This window comes from Tupaia chinensis, unplaced genomic scaffold (assembly GCF_000334495.1).
Source record: "Tupaia chinensis unplaced genomic scaffold, TupChi_1.0 Scaffold143562_1, whole genome shotgun sequence".
In the NCBI taxonomy this organism is placed as follows: Eukaryota; Metazoa; Chordata; class Mammalia; order Scandentia; family Tupaiidae; genus Tupaia; species Tupaia belangeri.
This window is the reverse complement of record NW_006203407.1, coordinates 33,757-42,687: the sequence shown is the minus strand read 5'-3', so window position 1 is coordinate 42,687 and position 8,931 is coordinate 33,757. Positions and strand designations below refer to the sequence as shown.

The following is an 8,931-nucleotide window of genomic DNA, read 5'->3' as shown; positions in this document are numbered from 1 at the left end:
ATTATCTGACCCAGCTGTGGCAAGAGCTGAGAAAGAAAAGGCTGCTGCAGATTTGATGTGGCAGGAGAGAGAAGGAGCTGAATCAGGAAGCACCCATATGGTGCTGGTTGGTGGGAGGACACAATATATCAAACTATACCTAGTTAGGGGGGCCAGCAGATGGCATAAGCTGTACATTGCTGGACTCCCACAGGGCCAAATGTGGCTTGAGTCTCAGATCTGGTGACACTCATGCCAGGTACGTGTGCATGTGTGCCTAAGATCCCAGGAGGAAAATGGAAGAAAAGAGGTTGCATGTAGCCATTCTCTCTGGGAAGTGATTTCTCACTTTCCCTCTCAGTGTCACTGTCTCTCTCTCTTTTCAGTGAACACATAGACCGTAAGGCAAAAACCTCCACAAAACAAACAAAAAAACAAACAAACAAAAGTAGCTATGAAAAATATGAATGCATTTTGTTTATGTTTATGCATATCTTGTTTAAGTGTTGTGGATAATTTCATTCTTTTCATAGAAAATATTAATTGATGAGTCTATTAATCTAACTTTTCAAAGAAAATCATGTGATTCATTTCATTAGTCAAAATGTATTTGTTGGGCTTCTGAATACAAGGGAGTGTTCCAGACATGGCATTAAGCAATACACAAGACAGACAAAAATCCTTTCTACCTGGACCTTACATTTTAAGGGCAAGAAATAATGAAAAAACATGACCAAATAAATAAAGAAGAAAATATCTGGCAGTGAATATGTGTAAAGACAACAAAATAGTATAATAGCTAGAAATAGTGGCTACTTTAGGTACCTTTACTCAAAGGAATGGCTTATGACTGAGTGTTGCTAGGTGTTTCCCAGGATGATTTCTTGCCTTCCTTTTCAGACTAATGGGAACCCCAAGTTTGGCTAAGTCTATGGCCATTCAGAATAAAGACATTCCCAACTTCTCTTAAAGCTGGTAGAACTTTCTGACTAAGTCCGGCCCATGGGATACAAGAAATGATATGTGCGATGTGAAGAAAAGAAAACAAAGAAAAGAGTACGGCCTCCCCTTCACGTTAGCCTCATCCTGAGCACTCTTGGGAATGCAGGTGTATTCTGAGCTATCCTGGACACGAGAACTAGGAAAATAACACATGATCATGGAGAAGCAACAGGTCAGAGGATCCTGATCCCTGAGAAGTGCTGAGGGAACAGAGCCCTTGTTATCAGCAGACTTTTATATGAGAGAATACATTTCTTCATGGTTTATAAAGCTCTTTGGGCTCCAAGCCGCATATCCCTGGTTATGATCAATAAAAACAAATAGACTTTTAATGAACAGTCTTCTTTTGAATGTGAAAAAACATGATTGCATAAAACAGAAAGGGAGATTTGTGTGCTATGAAAACAGTGTCCAATTCATTTCAGCGCTCAAGACCACCTGCTTTCTTTTCTCATTACCCTGTGTTTAAGATCTCGGAGTTTAAGGCTCCTGTTCTGCTTGTTCTCTCACCTCCGATGTTCCCATAGCAATTCCTCTAAACTTCCTATTGTTATCATACATGAGCACTCTAAGTAAGTAGATGCTCCAAATGCATAAAATTATTGTATTACTTAATAAATACGTATACATGCTGGTGGTTGTATATATCTTCTCTTAGGCCTTGTGATTGTTATTCACTGTGTATATTCTAAGGTAGATTTCAAGATTAAGCAACAAATGCTTAAACATGTACAAAAGTCTTACAACATTTATTATCTGATTTATTATTGATAACAGAATTAATAGACATCATTTTTATATGATGACTGATAACCTGCAATTTTGGTGTGTAGAAAGATCATGTATAAACTAAGTTAAGCAGAAACATGATCACAGATGATAGGACTGATTTAACACACAAATTAACACATGCACACAAAGGAAATTCAGAAAGTTCATGGAAGATGAAATTAAAGTATGAGTGTATTTTTTGTGCAAAAAGTTTGAAATCCATCCGTAGTTAATAGTTGTAATATTTCAAAAGTATAGTAATGATACATTTTAACTAAGTTAACTAAGTTACTTAACTTATTTAAAATTACTGGTGCTAGGAAAACTTTCTACTTTTTTAAAGAGGAAAGCTGTGTCTATTTCTCCTACAGGGACAGCCCTCAATTGCTGTTCGAGTGACAGTTCTCAGTTCCATGTGTCTTTGACGCCTATGAACCTGGCTAGTTGCTGGTCTAGAAACAGTAAGGAGCTTGAGTGTTTACGATTTAAAAAAATAATATTTAAAGTTATCAAACTAATTTTGAAAAATCACAATAAATAACATCTCAATCTAAAATGATTATATTTTCATGAGATATTTCTTATGGATTTTTTTCACTGTCAGTTTTTGCAGAAAACTGATCTTACAGAAAATGATGTTTATATTGCTTTAGAACCAACATGGTCTGTTACAGAGAACTTGGATCATAGTCCAAAGACCCGACGTCAAGGTCTGATTTTTGGTAGTGTGTTTATGAGCAAGTAATTTACAATTTCTGTATTGTAAGTTCTCATCTTTAAAGAAGTAGAAAGTGCTCCTCGCACCAATAGCATTAATTAAGTAAAATAAATAGTTAACTAATTTAAAGTTTATTATTCCTACTAAGAATGATAAACAATGACTCAGGCTTTGCCCCTGTGTGACTGATATCTTGTATTAGTATGACTCCTACTTAAGTGCCAGGCATGGTGCATCAGGCACGTTGTTCTCCATCTATTAAATTACGTGTTATTTTTGTACCTAAACAATATTCATAGGAGACCTCCTTTGGGTCCCAGGAGTGTTTTCTAACTACTTCCCCAAACTGTGAGTTGCTTAGTGTGAGCTCTGCTCGGGCTCAGAGAGTCAGGGCACACCAGTGTGTTTACCCTTGCACAGAGGATAGAAGTAGAGAACTGAGCTGGGTACCTGCAATGTGTCAGATGCTTCAAACTACAGAATCCTCTTTAATCTCAAGAGCAGTCCTTAGAGTGTAATACTATCCTTATTTTAGATATAAATCAACTGAAGCCATGAAGAAGCCAACATTACTAAGACCATAGACTTAAAACTGAAATCTGCTGCCTTAAAAATCTTATGTTTGGGGCTGGCAGATAGCATGGTGGCTTGTTTTCCCACTTTCTCTCTCTTTCTCTCCCTCTATCTCTCTCTGATCAAATTAAAAATAATAATAAATAAATAATAATAAAATTAAAAACCCTTATCTTTCCTCATTATTTTCCCCATTTGTCTTCTCTCTTCCTGCCAATAATAAGATCTTCCATCTCGCCTGCACCATCCCAATTGTAAGAATATCTCATACTTTGGTATTTTCCTTTCATTTGATCTTGACTTCAAATACCTACTTTTCCCTTTTCTTTTTAAATTTACTATAGAACACTTGCACTCACCAGAGAGTGACAGAGAGAGAGGGAAAGTGAGAAGGCACCCCCTAGGGAGATGGCTATTCCACAGTCTCTTCTCCATTCTCCTCTCAAGATTTGGACATTTTTCAAGCCACCAGGTCTAAGACTGGAACCGCACAGTCAGCCATGTGGGATCCAGCTGCCTCAGCCACCACACTGGCCCAACTTTTTCTATTTATTGCCTACAATTTCATAATGTAAAAGCTGGACATTGTACTCCACTTCTTCTGTGCCATGGTATTGAAACGTGTTCCTGGGAATGTGCTTAACTCCCTACACATTAGTTTTCTGTCTGCCCTCTCCATTCTTTAAGCCTAAATGAAATTGTTCAGGAACCATCTAGGATGCTTGTGTTCAGAGATCACTGGCCCAGACTCTGGGGCCCCCTAGGGGCCATGCGCACTTTTGTCAGCCACTTGAACAGAAAGTAGATGACTTCATGTCCAGAGATCCCCCATGGGGAGCAGACAAAAAACATCTGAAAATGTAAATGAAAGATACTGGCTTACTTCCAACAAGAAACCCCAAATAAATCAAAGACTCAAACAACCCAGTCCAACAGTTTCTATAGACTCTGTAGCATAAGACAATAATGAAGTAAATAAATTTTGCTAATATATTGTGATAATGCTGTGCTATATTTAATTATCACATGTACTGAGATAAATCATATAATTCCAGTATTTATTATTGAATGAATAATTGTTTAATTTCAGGTGTTTTTACACTAATTAATTTTTGTTATAGAACTTCTTATTAATCATGACTTTCTTTCTTCCCCTTCAGGGAGACCTGTTTTTCTTCTTTAATTCTTTGCCCCAACTGCAATTTATCTTTCTTTCCTCCAAGAAGAGGCGATTATGAGTTACGAGCAGTTTTAAAGAGACTCAGTTCATCTTCTCTCCTAGCTCAGGAATTACATACTCTAGGGACATTTTAATAATTTCTAAATCCCCTTCAGTGACATGAACTCTGATGCCAAAGTCGGCCTCACCATAATCATTGTTTTCTGAAGTTAATAGAAAAGCTTTGTAATAGTCAAAGAACAAAAAAAAGTCACATGGACCCACCAAAAATTGGATTTAAGTAATCACACTCATGGGTGCTACTTTCTTACCCCGGGAGACACAGTGGTGACTCTAGAAACTGACTGTCAGAACATATCCATGATAAGCTTCCCACTTTCTATTCATTCATCAAACAGTCAACTCTCAGCTATTCACAGGCACTGCACTAAATGCTGCAAATTTAGTGAAAAATTAAGGTCTTTTTTGGGGGGAGAGGTTTTTGCTACAGGGTGTATGTGATTGCCAGAGAGACAGATAGAGACAGAGAGATAGAAAGAGAGAAATCACCCCCAAGGGAGGATGGTCACACCACAATCTCTTCTCCTCCATTATCCTCTTGGGATCTTGGGCACACACGCACACACATCCAGCATGAGTTTAAGCCACTGGGTCTGGGACTTGAACCGCAACTGACTACATGGGAATTTAGCAACATAGTCATTATGTTAACTGCTGGTCCTGAAAAACTAAGGTCTTTAAGAGATCTTACAGTCTAATAGAACACAAACTCCATTTCATACATTTCTTGTACAGATATATGGAAAGTATTAACCTATCTTACCAATGTTATCTTCCAATTTTTATGGAAGATAAAGTGAACACTAGTAACTATTAATTATAAGAGAGTATCAGTGAAATTGACCATAAAGTATAATTACAAATCAGAGCATTAATAATTAAAAAATATTTATATACTTTAGATATCCAGAAAGATATTATAAAAGTAGACACTGAAAGTGAAAACGTTATATCTTCCTGGAGCATTCGTAAGAGGGTTTGTACTCAAGCATTGTGAACCGCTGATCACAGCACACTCTAGTGGCAGGTTCACAATCTCAAAATACTCAGTTGTTTGACTTCTGTTTCCTCAAATATAAAACAAATAGTCAAATTTATAGTTGCAGAGGGCAGGAAAGTGATTGTCATGGGCAGAGGAGAAAGGGAAAGGAAATTGCTCATCAACAGGGTATAAAGTTTCAGTAACACAGGTTGAGGAAGTCCTAGACATCAGTTCCACAACATTGTCCCTGTAGCTAACAATATGGTATTATGGGAACCAGCAGTTAGCGTAATGGCTATGTCGCTGGACTCCCATGTAGTTGACTGTGGTTCGCGTCCCGGACCCAGTGGCTTAAAACTCATGCCAGGGGCGTGTGCGTGCATGCCCAAGATCCCGAGAGGAGAATGGAGGAGAAGAGATTGCGGCGTGACCATCCCCCCTGGGAGGTGATTTCTCGCTTTCTGTCTCTATGTTTCTCTCTGTCTGTCTGGCGAGCACACACGCCCTATAGCGAAAACCTCTCTCTCAAAAAAAAAAAAAAATATGGTATTGTACAGTTAAAAATCTAAGAGAAAAGGCCTTACGTTGAGTTCTTACCACAGAAAAATAAGTATAAATTTTTTTTGAAAGTGGAAAACACAAAAATAGTCACAGAACTAAAATAATTTAGCTTAATTTTTAAGTATTCAAAAATTTCAATGGTTAGAAAACACTAAATATTCCACATCTTTATCTTTAGATATGGTGCGAGTTCACTGAAACCTTCAATTCACATTATTCACTTTAGCTGCTAAATTTTGACAGTGAAAATTCCATGTTAATAAGCAAGTTTGTTACTGTTAGCTTCTTTAGAGGCAAATGAACATTGTTAAACAAGAAAATGTTCAAACTAAGGGTATCCAATTAGAGTGATTATCACTACAATCCAAACCCTAATGCTGTTTGCTATATATCACAAAGCATTGATCTAACTAGAAGTGTGTGAGACCAACTAAACCTATGAAGAATATTTGGGGTATTTGACCACATCTTTGAATAATTGCATGAATGCTCTGAAAAGGAATTAGGAGACTTGGACTTCAAGGTTGGTTTATTTTAGGGCATCCATTGCTGTGGAACTGGTGGTAGAGTGTAATTAACGTATATGAACTCATTCAGTATTAAAATCTATGTTCTCTGAACCCATCCAATAATTTACCATGTTAATATTTCATTTTGCTTTGTATTTCTGTTCAAGAAAGCAAATATCTTGAGAAACAAAGATTTACATATGTTTTACTACCCTGATTGTCTTTAATAAATGTCTATTAATTTTACCATCATCTTTATGTTTAAACAAAGATTGATGATGATGATTAGAGTCATATCTATTACAGTCAACCTCTGAATTTGCATTTACACATCTGCTGTGAAAACCCAGACCACCTCTCCTAGAACGTGAGGGATCACACAGAGCAGACCGAGTTCATTCTCCTGGGAATACCTGAGACAGAGGGACTGGAGACTGTGCTCTTTGTCATCTTCTCCTTCATCTGTTTCTTCACCCTGCTTGGAAATTTGCTCATCCTAACGGCAAACGTTCCTTCTTATGCTTTTCACACCCCCATGTATTTCTTCTTGGGGCTCCTATCTCTTTTTGACACGCCCCCAAGATGCTATTCTATCTCTCCAGTCAGAGTCGAGCCATCTCCTACGAGGGCTGTGCTGCACAGCTTTTCTTCGATCACTTCCTGGGTTCTAGTGAAGGTTGTCTCTACTCTGTGATGGCTTATGATCGATTTGTGGCCATTTGTCACCCTCTGAGATATACATTCACCATGAAACCTGGAGTCTGGTTGGTGGGTTGTCTTCAAGCCACCACCCTGACCACCTTTCCCTTTCAGTTAACCTACTGTGACCCCAACCAGGTCGACCACTTGTACTGTGGTATTCTTGCTGTCTTACCCCTGGTTAGTACTGATAGCACCCTTGCCCAGAGAGTGAGTTCCATCAATGTGGACTTTCTGGTGTTAGTGCTTTTGCTTTGTGTTTGTGTCTCCTACACCCGCATTGGGAATGCTATTTTGAGAATCTTTTCTGCAAAGGGCAGACAGAAAGATTTCTCCACCTGCAGTGCCCACCTCACTGCCATCCTCTGTGCCTATGGACCTGTGATCATCATCTATCTGCAACCCCCTGCTTGGGGCCATAGTGTAAATACTAAATAATATTGTTTCTCCCATGCTTAACTCATTAATCTATTTCTTATGGAACACGGGCCATAGTGTAAATACTAAATAATATTGTTTCTCCCATGCTTAACTCATTAATCTATTTCTTATGGAACACGGAAGTGAAAAGATCCCTGAAAAGAGTGCTCCCAAATGTACTTTCCATTCAGGAATAAATTATGAATTTCATAAGGGAGCTTAGAACTTTATATGTCCAAATATCATCCTCGTATTAACTCCCTTCAAATAAATAAATATGTAATGGAAATGCTTCCATTAAAACTGTCATAATTTGTTCACATAATATTTTCTGTGCATATTTGCCTCTATAATACCTGAGACCCTAAACATGACTTATAAATATTGTTATCTATTTCTTAACTCTAGGTAAGGAAACTAGTGAGTATAGCTAGCAGCTAGAGACATATTTTGTAGGCTTATAATAGGGAACCTATTTTGCTTGGTCGAAGATAGAGATCTGTGGCAGCCCAAGAAGCACCCTCCAGTAGGCCTTCTCTAGGTCAAACCAACTTCCATTTCATGGTGCTTTGCTCCACGTATATTGTATTTCCCTACTCACCTGCAAGCATTTCAGTTCCTCCAGTATGCTAAGAAAACTATTGGCTATATTTATATGGCGTGATTTGTCTTCTGGACATTTGTGAGCATTTCATGTACACCATCTTATATAATCTTTACATCACCCCCAGAGCCACCCCCAGAGAGTTTGCATTTTGTGAAAGAGTTTTGAGGCTTAATGACTTCAAGCAGTAATAGGTCTGAGGTTGCACATTCAGCAGCAAACCAGGCCTCAAACTCAGATCCAGTTAATACCAAAGCCCCTGTTCTTAGTCTCTTCACCACTTGGCTGACCTAAATGAAATGCTTGGCAATTCAGTCATCCATCCAGATTACTTCCTTCCAGAGCTCATTATACAAAAAAGGCGCTCAGCCATAACTAGTAAAATGGGAACTGACATAGGTCCTATTTACGTATTGATTGTCCCTTAATTTCCCTGTATTCAGGACCATAATCCCTCTCTGTAGATGGTGGAACTGAAACATGAGAGTAACTACTTGCCCTGTACGTCACATTGGGGTATGGTCAAGGCATGTCTAGACCTGAGCACTCTGGACTCTGCTGTGCCATGGATTTCCTACTGCACCAAACCGTCAATATCCCAACTTACTCCTCATTGTACGAGCAGCGGGAGGCCTCACTGCTGTTGAAGTTCAGAAGATAGCCTAATTTTGGCATTCAATTAGCACACTCATTTTGTTTTCTCATCAAGTCGTGTTTTCTAACTTGACCTCCAACAACACTGTAATTGATAATTGCTTCTCAATTCAAATTACAGAGAAACGAGGGATACTATTTACTGGTGACCTATATGTATATACTGACTCTTAGTTTTCACGACATTTTTAGTTTTTGTATTCCATTTTTACTCTCAAA

The 8,931-nt window shown here is 38.2% G+C and overlaps 1 pseudogene; it reads left to right on the top strand.

Annotated features, from left to right (window-relative positions):
* Nucleotides 1–7,545, top strand: part of LOC102501937 (olfactory receptor 148-like) — a 17,808-nt pseudogene extending 10,263 nt beyond the window's left edge.
* The last annotated feature ends 1,386 nt before the right edge of the window (nt 7,546–8,931 follow it).